The following is an 11459-nucleotide window of genomic DNA, read 5'->3' as shown; positions in this document are numbered from 1 at the left end:
CTGCGTCTCTTTCAAATTTGCATCTATTCTGATCGACAACCGCTTTAACCGAATGTAGCGATTTATCACATAATCTCACATGACCGTGACTATAAAACTGCTCAAACGTCTCAAACCCTGCCGGTTTCAGCTGCCCGTCTTTACGATACGGCAGGAACAACTGCAAAATGCTCTGATGGAACAATTCCGGATTCTTAGTCTCCGAAAAGCGCACGTAACGAACAACGGCGGGCTGCGTACGTGTTCTTTTCACAACAAAACCACAATCATTGCTTAATTTAACCCTATTGACGCACTTTTCGTTTTTACTCAAAACACGATACTCTGACGCAAATGTTGCCATACACATGTCATTAAATGTAATATCTTTTGGCCTATTCTTGTACCTGTCGACAGTATTCTTCATCCACATATCTTCCTCGGTAAGATCATGTGATGATGCCTTTTGTTTTAACACACTTAAAGGCAAACTCATTCTAACTGTATTCTCCCCTACCGGCACAAACACAACTTTCCTAGAGCACTCCTTTAGATGCATGTTTGTCAACCTATACACTGCCTCCTGAGCACAAACATCCCTATTGTGTAAATACACACTTCCTAAATTTTTCAATGCATCTTTAGCACTTCTATTACCCTCTTTAGCTGCTTCCCTCTGAGCATTTCCTAACAACAACCCCATCTCCTTTTCTGCCTTGGAGATGTAAGAAATAATGTACACTACACAAGCATAGGCATCAACCACATATTGGATGTCAATATTAGCATTCCAGCATTTTAAAAGTGGTTTGCTATACTGATTGATCCAAACCTCGTTCACCTGCCTCTTCAAAACGACATGCGTCTTCCTGCCAACACGATTATACGCAGCCTCAAAAACGGTTTGATTTAAACCTAAATGTCTAAACAACTGTTCCACACTATCAAAACTGGCATTCTCATCTGAAAGAGCCTTTTTGATTTTTGTCATAATGGCGACTGCGATCTCTTTTTTCATGATTTCTGTTTTTTTCTGCCCCTCATTTTTGCATGCACAGCTGTCCAATTTCTGTGCTTCATCTACCTTACATTTACAAGATTTTTTCCCATCCTCTTCACCGACTGGACGTGAAATAAAAGTTTTTGCGGACGGCGGCTTAGGAAAATTGAAACGACAAACAGTTTTATTCTTTTTACAAGATTTTGAATGTCGTTTTGAATGTTGTTGCACAGTTGTTACAATTTCCAATAATGTTTCATCCTGTGCTGGTAATTCACACGTCACATACTGATCAATAAATTGAACTACCTCTTCATCTGTGTTTTTATCAATTATTGGGGCATTCTCTATCCAAAAGAGGCAGTGAACATGTGGTGATCCACGCTGCTGGAATTCCACCCTATAAAAATAATCCTTTATTTTGCCAATAGGATTAGATGGAGACATGAGCACCTCTCTCAAAAAACAATGCCAGCGAAAATCAAACATTGTGGCCGCAGTGACCGGATTGCCACGCAAAAGTTGACACCTATCTGCCCATTCTAACTGTTCAGCTGTCTCTGTTCTACCTGCCTGCTTCAAAATACTATTGAGGAGATTTTTCCACCGCATGTCAGCTGAAGAAAACGAACAAAACCACGTCGGGACACCCAGCTGACGAACACAAGCCAACAAATCACGCTGGGCTCCCTGCCAAAAAGATGGGGTACCTCTAATAGGTTTAAGAAAACGAAACCCATCATCAACCTGCAACAAGTTTTTCAAGGATTCTTCATCATTCAATGCATTTCTGGTAACTTTTTGAGAAGTAGCACCTCCTTTACCCTTCCGCAATGCTATTGATACATTTGACACAACCTGCTCTACCTCAGATAAGTACTGAGCAAAAAAGATGTATTCAACATTTTGTGCAAATCTACCATCAGCATGTAAAATCCTGTTATTAAAATAACGCGACAAAGTCAAACGATGCTGTCTACTATCACGATATGTACCAAGTCCGCTAGGAAACAACACTGGGAAGCATTTTGCTTCATTTGTATAATCAGACAACAACCTGACAGGAGAGTTCCCTTCTGCTGGAGCCAAATTCAATATATCATCAAAAGATTGATCCAGTGTTTCCTGACCAATATCTACAGGCATAAGACAAGTGTCCTGGAACATGCAATGTTGTTGTCTATCATGCAGAAGCTCATCTTCCCCAACATCTGCAGATGCTTCAATACCACCATTACAATCAGTATCCGGTTGCCTACAAAACTGGTTTATCCACGCTTCATTAAACTCTACATCTTTATAATGGACATTTGTCCCTTTCAAATATTGCAAAGCTTGCCTTACGCGCGTACTATCAACAAACTGATACTCATAATGTCCTTTATAAGTTAGCTTCCGCTTCAACTTTACTGGCAACAAAGATCCTTCCATGTCTGTACGTGGCAGCAAATTGCTCGTCTGCACAATATTTGCAGGAACACACGTCACAGGTCCATGTACTCCATTTTGCCCACCTTTAGGCAACGCCAACATCTTCATAAACGGAATATGCAACGCGATCAAATGTTGCTCTAAACTATTCAAACACGCCAATTCTGGTGGAATGGGACAAACCGCCAAATTGTTCAATCCACATTCAGGTGGCACCACACCTTTACTAATCTTAGAATGACACGTGCTACAAATCCACAGCTCTCCTCTAGCTGTATCCAACCATTTACACGGCAATACGCAGTCTTGATTACATTTATGTAAATACTCTTCACTAATACATTTATCTGCAATTAAACCTATTTCTTTCCTTTTACTATAATCATCTCTTTTACACTTCAAAACTTGATTCTTAAACAACCCTCTGTGGCATACACAGCACACAAAATCTGGCCCATCTTTAACTTTTTCACAAAACTGTTCTCTAACATAATCAAACTGCTCTGCCTTTTCTTTATATTGTTCCCTCTTTAATTTGTTTCCTGCTATAACACGCTTCTTATGCTCAAGACTTCCATGATACTTCCTTGTACTCATTGCTTTTACATGCTGCCTGTGCACTTCACTTTCCCTATATTTTATTTTACTCATCTCCTTAACTTTATGCTGATGTACTACATTTTCCATATATTTAATTTTACTCATCTCCTTCACCTTATGCTTATATACTACATTTTCCCTATATTTCTTTTTAATAATTTCAATGACTTTAATCCTATGCAACACATTTGATTTATATTTCACTTTACCAATTTCCTTGACTTTCTCCCTATGCAAATCATTTTCCTGGTATTTTGTAATTATTTTTAACTTCTTTTTATTTTTCAAATACTTAGAAGGACTAACATAAGTTGGGTTAAATGTAAATGTGGTTGCCTCTTGTGTAGACACTGCACTATGCTGCTGTTGTCTAACATTGTCAACATCTATATCTTCTTCAGCTACACAACCTGAAGCTACAAATGGACTTGAAGTGTCAGCACAAACACTACTCTCTCTACTTTGCCGTCTCAAATTGTATCCTCCGGAAAAAGACCCGCAGTAACAATAACAAGTCTGCCTCTGAGGCTGCTTTACACAAACAACAGTCTCATAATGGTTACCGTTGCAATTTTCTAAATACACTGCCTGATTACACAACTGCTTATTCTTGCAACTGTATTCAAGCCAGTGATCACCACAAAACGTGAAAATATTTACTCCTAAACAATCTGCTGCTGCTTGAATCTCTACTTCAGTGGCCCAACTACCAACATAGCGCATTCTTGATCTACTCAGATAATCTGCCATTGAGGAATACTCAGGACGCAACATATATGCTAGAGGATTGGCCTGTAATTGCTTAAACACAGCAAATCTAATTTTTCTATGATTCTTCTGTGTGCCACACACAGCTTGACTAACCGCTCTAAAGAAACAATTACCATCACCAACTATTTGCTCGTTCCTACAAGGAGCCCCTAATGCACCAACCTCTGTAGACACTAGATCGAGTTTCTCCGACTCTACGTTCAACTGTTTGCACAAAGCTTGTACAACTTCACTACGCAGCGGATTATACTCAAATCTTTTACTTGTCACATCGCTGACAAATACAACATCTGAATTAACCACATTAACATCCCTGCTTTTCAACTTTTTGGATCCACAACTACCCACTGAAATCTTGCGTTTTACACCTGTCTGACTGCTGCTACTGCCAAGGCTTACCTGTTCAGCCGACACTTTAAGTAGCGGCTGAAGAGGTAAGCTACAACCAAAGTCAACCTCTCCACTTTCCACAGTTGCACTTGGACTTTTGTGAGTGACACAAACACCGGCAATCTCAAACAGCTTTGGACTGTTCATTGCGGCGGCAAATTTGCATATGTGATCAAACACACGGTCAAGGCAACTGAAATACACAACAACACTTAACCCGTTCACATCTACCATGCCATCTGCACCGCGTGCGTGGGAGTCAACAACTGCATACTGCCCATCTCGACCAATGATAGCACACGTGCTGCCACTCACAGTCAGAAAGCATGTGTCATATTTGCAACACATCTTTCCCAAACCATTCCTGAGAGTGGTGTACACACCTGCATCAACAAGCTGTCCCTCAACCACATCAACGTCACCAGAAACATAGTCACCGTACTCAAACTGAAATTTCTCTCCATCAATAATGGACTCTTTAGGCAAATCTGGAACGCACAGCAGTTCAGACCTCCCACTGATGGACTTACTTTCCCGCAACGACGTGTAGAGCTCGTCCCCTAACTCTACAACCTTATCCAGATCGCCGGACTGCCACGAAAACACAGTATCAATGCTGTGTTTGGCTATAGCTACCAAACTAACAGCCATACACTGAAGCCCTCCGTGTTGGAACCGAGCGTCCCCTTGGTGAAAAGTTCCCCTGATGGAACTTAGGTCGGTCTCTGGCCTGACTGAAATGCTATCCTCCAGCTTTGCTGCAACGCCGACGTCAACGGTCTCGCCTGCAAACAATGTAGCACTCTCCCCGTCGTCATCTACTGGACACGCAATGACAGAAATGCCATGCACGGCATACCACTTCGCACCTAAAGACTCCTGCAAATGACCGATGTGAAGCATCAAGTCATTAAGACATGTGTTGAACACAGCCACAGATGTGCCAATACTAGATGCCATCCCAGATGCATCACGTGTGCCACAATCAACAACCACAAAATACCCGTTATGGAGAATAATGGCACTAACCTCACCCCCGAGGTTCAACAGACACGCGCCGTGGATAAACAAATGCTCTTGCAGCTTCTCGTACATCGCAATGTCTCCGTCCAGCCAATTAAAATCGCTACGTGCTGGAGGAGGAATAGCTACCTGCCACTGCCTGCCAAACACATTGTGCTGTTCGATCAACTTGCACAACTCCTGTTTATCCTCGCTCTTCTGCCTAGCTTCAATGTAACTGGCCAGTTTGCCACCTTCTACGCCTATGCTATCCACATCTGTCCCTTTCCAAGTACACACTGGAGAAATGACATGTTTCATGACTGCTGCAACGCCACATGCCATGGGTGTATTTATGTCGTAAGTGACTGGTGCACTTTTGACACGAATACCAGGAACAACAGACTGCAGGGGCTCTTCACACCTGCAAGGAACGGGGTTAGCATCACACTTACCTTCGTTGGATCTCGGTGTCGGCGAGACACCAAGATCGACGACAGGCTGAAGGTCCCCGCCCGGCGCAGCGACGACAGGGGTGTCGGCGGCGGAGGCGGCGACGGCGACCTAGAAGACAAGAAAAACATTAACTGATCTATAAATAAACTATACTACTATTTTTATAAAAAGGTACTAGACGCACAAACTGTACTAACCTCCCTCCTGGCGTCCACTTTCAGATGAGCAGTTGCAGGCGGTGGCACGGGTTTCACCACGGGCAAAGCTCTCGCCGGGACCTAGAGAACATTTTTTTCCAATGATTATCCAATTATTGCCATAATACTGCAGACGTGCACAAAAAAAAAATCCCAATAAGTCAAATATCGAATAAAATCGAGACAAACCTTCTGGCTTGCAGAAGTCCGACGACGATGTTCCACTTTTGGACGCTAAAGGAAGAAAAAAAAAAAACACTTTCTGAAGCCATATTTGGGCAAATGCCCTTGTGGACAATATTGTGCAGTTTTACATGTTGTTGTGAGTGTATCAGGAAAAAGGAGATGCTACACAGCCTTCAACAAACCAAGAGATACAACTTGCACGCAGTTTACCTTTGAGCTTCGTGGAACAGCGGCAGAATCAGGGGTAGGAAGATGGGATGGCACAGCAGCATCCATCGCAGCCAACACCGAACTGCTAAACCAAACAGGGTTTGGCTGGATGAGTTGGAGTACGCTTGCACTTGCGTCAACCTGTGAAATGCATAGAAAGAACGACTCCTCTGTCAAAACGCCATCATCAAATCGACAATCGTATCCAAAACAGCCTAGGTTAAATCAAGCGTAACATACCTGCTGCTGAACCACCCTCTCTGCACCAGAGGACTGCTCAAGTTCCTCAGGTGCTCTCCTCTGTAATGACAAAATAAGATACTTTGTATTAAACCACCAGTCGAACATTGCAGAGGTCAGCTGATCAAAAATACATCAACCGCACCATTACAATGCGTAAACAATTACCTTCCCGCCCTTGCCGACGACTGTCCACTCAAAGGGGTTTGATGGACGAGGTACGGCGACCTGTCCCCTGACAACCACCTTTGGGACGACGTGCCTACGAGGCGGCGACGCTCTGGGAGCAGGCTGTAGCTTTGGTGTCGGAGGCTGCAGTTGTTCGAATGCAGCGTTCCACAGCAGCCCGGCTAGAACGGGCATGCCGTCACTATCGCTGAGGTGAACCTGCGAAAATAACGAAAATGAAACGGATTACGCGGTGCAATTAACTTGTTATTCGACTACAGACAAAGTGTAGATGACACTATGTATTCTACTTACACCATCTCTGCACCACAGCTCACGGCGGTTCATGGGGAAATGCTCAGCTGTAGGGAAGTACCTGACACCTAAAAAAGAAAAATAACATACATTAATTTAACATCTCTATGGGCTATATTTAAAGTTTTACCTGAATGATTATGGAAATTGTAATATTCGTTCAAACAGTCTGCCAAACAACATATGATGCATTATACGTGGAAATGTACTTAAACTATAGTCTTTTTAAAGCTTACCCATACGTGCTGCCACGCGGCGGAACTCTTGACGCATGAAGTCTTGCTGAAGGACTTCAACGGTCAAACGAGGTACGAAGTCTGCGACACACACCTGGAGAGCAAAGTGGTTGTTAATGACAAAGTAATTTCTTTCTGAAAATGCAATAACTAATATCATATAAATATACATTATTTTGCAACAGTTCATACAACTAAATTAACTGTGGTAATATATCAATGAAAACAATAGAAAATAAACCTACGTTAGACCATCGACTGCAAGCGGCTTGCAGGAACTTAGCGAAGTCCGCCCCTGCCTCGTCGATGGTCTTGCTGGTTGTCAGGTTGTTACTGGGTGCCATGACCAGGACTGCGTCAGGAGACCGAGGAACAGCAGCATGCAGTAACTCGGTCCTCAGCTCCCTCGCACAGGCCCCGGGCGTGGACATGATGCCAAAGGAGAGCGAGCCCTCTGGCATCGGAACAATGCCATCTGCGAAAGCGCGCAGATGGGAAGCGCCTATGAGAAGAACAAACTGGAAAAAAAGATTACAATGTTGTAGAATGAAAATCACTAATTATTATAAGTCTTATTATTAATATTATCATTATTACTATTATTATTTTACCTTCTCATCAGGCACTTGCGACGGAATGACCAACTTGTGTTGTTTTCCCGTCAGCGACGAGCTTGGCCATTGTCGCACAGCGTGGCGCTGACCGGTGCCAACTAATACACAGAAGAAAAAGACACCGAGATACACGTAGTTCATAAAATATTATAAATCATCATCACAAATCATGTAAACGCAACACACCTTGCCACTAGCAAAATATACATACACATACAAGGAAAAGATTTACATACGTGCGACAGAGACATTGGCGGGCCGCTGCGGTTCCACGTCAACCGTTCGCCGTTCTGCCATACGCCGTTTGGCTGCCTCCGAACGGCGATAAGACTTGCCCCGTGGCATCTAATAACAAGTAGACAATTGATTAATATTGACATTACAACTCATCTCTAGCCTGCAATAATTGGAAAAATACATCTTATACACACGTTTAACAAGCAACCAGTGATGGAAGCAGAAGAATTAAAGTTGTTACTTAAATCAAAGTATTCAAACAACACTGACAAGTACTAGACTAAAATGCTGATAGTTTACTTTAACCCTTGTATTATGTTTGTTTGTCCCCCTTTACTTTGGTGTTCCCAGTCAAATTTGACCAGTCTGGTTTAACTGCTCTCAAATTAACACAAAAAACACAATTTCAACATAATCGGCACCAAATTCTATTTAAGACCTTTTAATACTGTACATAGTGTATCCAGCTACCAGTGAACATCAATAACTGCAGTAAATATCCAAACAATAGACACTGAAAATAATAATAATAATAATAATGATCAAAACACAAACCAAATTCACAGAACATCATAAAATCAACATGAATAGTCATCTCTCTCTCTGTGTGTGTGTGTGTGTGTGTGTGTGTGTGTGTGAGAGAGAGAGAGACGGAGTGCAGTGAAGCGCTACAACGCCCGCGAAGTTCAAAAATGTACTCCAGCCAATCATGGCGCAAAACGCCTCGAAGTTGAAAATTTACTCCCGACACCCACCGCGCGACATTTCAAATATACTCGCGCCAATCGCAGCGCAATAACGGAGTCATTTACCAGTGAGCCGATGTGACAGTTGAAATGACTTGATATTAAATTAAATGAATATTGTCTAAAGACTGGCGTTGCTAGTAGCTTGTAGCTGCTTTAGCAAACACACAAAAGGCCCTCATATGCTACCAAACATGTGGTTATAACCTGTGCTAACAGCCAACCACCTCTCCTATGACTACAGGGAAGCTAGTTACAGTAGCTACTGCAGGAGAAGGCTCGGTAACTTTAAGCTCGTCTAGAAAAAAACACCCAAAGGTTTCTGCTGCCGAGCGATGCTAATAATGCTTGCTAACTAGCTGTCAGCAGAGTAGCCAACAGTGTTAATAACAGCATTGATAATACTCATTTACAAACCATACACACACAATGTACCTTACTGAAGTTAGCAGTATTTTAGATACATTCAGAATTATACATTCAAAATTACGGTTCGATGAGGCAGCTAGCATGGATGTTAGCTCGTTGTCCGCTAGCTCGTTGTCCGAGCAGCCTTCTCTGTGCCCACTTACCGTGTTGAGCAAGCTGAAGGTCCTTGAAGAGAATGCTGCTGTCGTAATCCGAAAGTGTTGGAAATATCTGCGAGTATCTGTATGTATTTGTGTGTATTTGTTGAAAAATCCGAAGAGCCAAGGTGAAGCAGTCTGCACAGGACGAGAGTCAAGTAACAGACAACCGTTCAAACGTTGCAGCGCTGACGTCAAGTTTTTTTCTCACGACGTGATTGGTTGATGCGTTCAAATCCATGACAAAAGCTAAGTAAAATCACTCTCCGCTGCTTTTTCCATAATCAACAGATATGATATATTGTTGGCTGCCAGGTGGGCATATTAGCGCGAGAAAGACACAGATGACCATAAATGCCACCTAATTCTTCAGTCTGAAATATTAAACATTTGTCACTTTCCAGTAGGCATGGTGGGTGAGGATATCAGTCACACCACATTATAACAGCATCCATGTCATGACAAACACTCAGCCGGTACGTGTTTAAATTAACAGGAGGACACCGGGCAAACGCCTTGAAAAAAACACACACGTCATCATCATGACGTGTACCGTCACGCCTCTTTTGTCACATACACGTTCTCTCAAACATAACACAGGTATAAATTTAAGTAACTCCTACAGATTGCAGATGAAAACTGTCACTATTGTGTTTGTGGTAACATATAGGGAGGCACCTTTCCAAGGCACCACCAACTAAAAATAGGAAGTCAGCCTCATATCCATCAATCAGACTTTAATGATATAGCACATTTTATACAAATAACATATAACTGTAAAACTATATGTTCACATTCAAGCAGAAAGATCACCATTAATGAGGAGGCAACACAATTGACAACTTACTGATAAACATGGGTAAAACATATTTACAGCTTTTTCTGATAACAACCATAATCATTTGGAGCTTTTTTTTTTAAAAGGACATTATATGTATTGTTTCATCAGGCATTATATAAAACGGAAAACATTGAAAATCTTTACATTTCTATGATGACGGAATAAATGTATTCTTCATAACTGATACATTTTACAATCACAATCATTAAAAAGCTAAGGACAATCCCAGCGAAGATTAACACTGACTAAAATGGATTCCTCCCAGTTTTAAATCCAAACCCATTATATCCCGTTTCAAGCGGAGAGACAAATGTCAAAGCCTTTTCAGAGGAGATTTAAATGCAACAGTAATGCAGAGGAGGCAGAAGTGTTTCCAATACAAACTGCTCTCCTCTGCTAAATCTTTTCCACCGTTATTGACATGCATGAGTAAAAAAAAAAACACCATTACATCACATTAAATCCCTGTAGAGTAGTTACAGTATAGTAACATAATCAGCCAGTAGGCTACAGTTATTGGATGTATTTGTGGTACATAAATAAAAGCTTGAAGTGTATCTGATGGCTGTCTTTTCTGTTGGATGACAAAGTGAGTTTGTGTTTCACAAACGCTCTGATTTTGGTTATACTGTAGAAATGAAGCAGAAAAAAAATTCAATAACTGTTGGAAATTAGAGAAGTTGTTGTGGAGTAGAGGATTCTGACAATACTACTTTTAACACTCTTTAAGCTTTGTTCAAACATTTTGCCAAACATCATTCACAGCTCAAATGATATTTGTCTTAAATTTTCTAAAGGAAGGATGTGCGCGCCCGACAGCAGCATGCTGCAACACCAGCATGTAGTGACAGCAGCATGCCCCGACAGCAGCACGCCGCGACGTACGTGGACTGCGAGGGCCCGTACATCACTGCTCGCAGTTTTAATTAGGGCCCGAGCAGGGAACCTGCAAGGACCCTATTGTTTTTGTAGTGATTATTATTATTTTTTTTTTTATTATTTTTAGGCCAAAATGATCGCATTTTTCACTGCCTGAACATACCCCAAAACTCACCAAACTTGGAATATACGTTACACCTGGCGAAAAATTTTATAATCTGTTGTCGTTGTGAATTTTCACCACTAGGTGGCGCTATTATCAAGGAAAGTGCGTTTCGCCTTATAACTCCCACATACTTTGTCGCACATTCAAAAACCTTATATCCACACGTTCAGTGAATCCTCCTGAATCTCTGGGTATAGGCCACGCCCATATCCGCCTACCGTTTTTTTTC

General features: G+C 41.8%; 2 long non-coding RNA genes across 2 annotated transcripts; both read right to left on the bottom strand.

Annotated features, from left to right (window-relative positions):
• Positions 1–5847: 5847 nt before the first annotated feature.
• LOC311264938 lies at positions 5848–6295 on the bottom strand. Its single transcript, XR_014623503.1, has 3 exons — positions 6223–6295; positions 6016–6060; positions 5848–5907 (listed from the first exon to the last, which is right to left on the bottom strand). It is a non-coding gene; the product is annotated as an uncharacterized lncRNA (long non-coding RNA).
• A 1568-nt stretch (positions 6296–7863) lies between these two features.
• Positions 7864–9482, bottom strand: LOC311265115. The gene is made up of 3 exons (XR_014623540.1): positions 9351–9482; positions 8032–8140; positions 7864–7893 (listed from the first exon to the last, which is right to left on the bottom strand). It is a non-coding gene; the product is annotated as an uncharacterized lncRNA (long non-coding RNA).
• Positions 9483–11459: the final 1977 nt, after the last annotated feature.

This window comes from Pagrus pagrus, assembly GCF_965226575.1.
Source record: "Pagrus pagrus genome assembly, chromosome: 11".
NCBI classification, from domain to species: Eukaryota; Metazoa; Chordata; class Actinopteri; order Spariformes; family Sparidae; genus Pagrus; species Pagrus pagrus.
The sequence above is the reverse complement of the archived record's forward strand: the minus strand, read 5'-3'. Positions and strand labels throughout refer to the sequence as shown.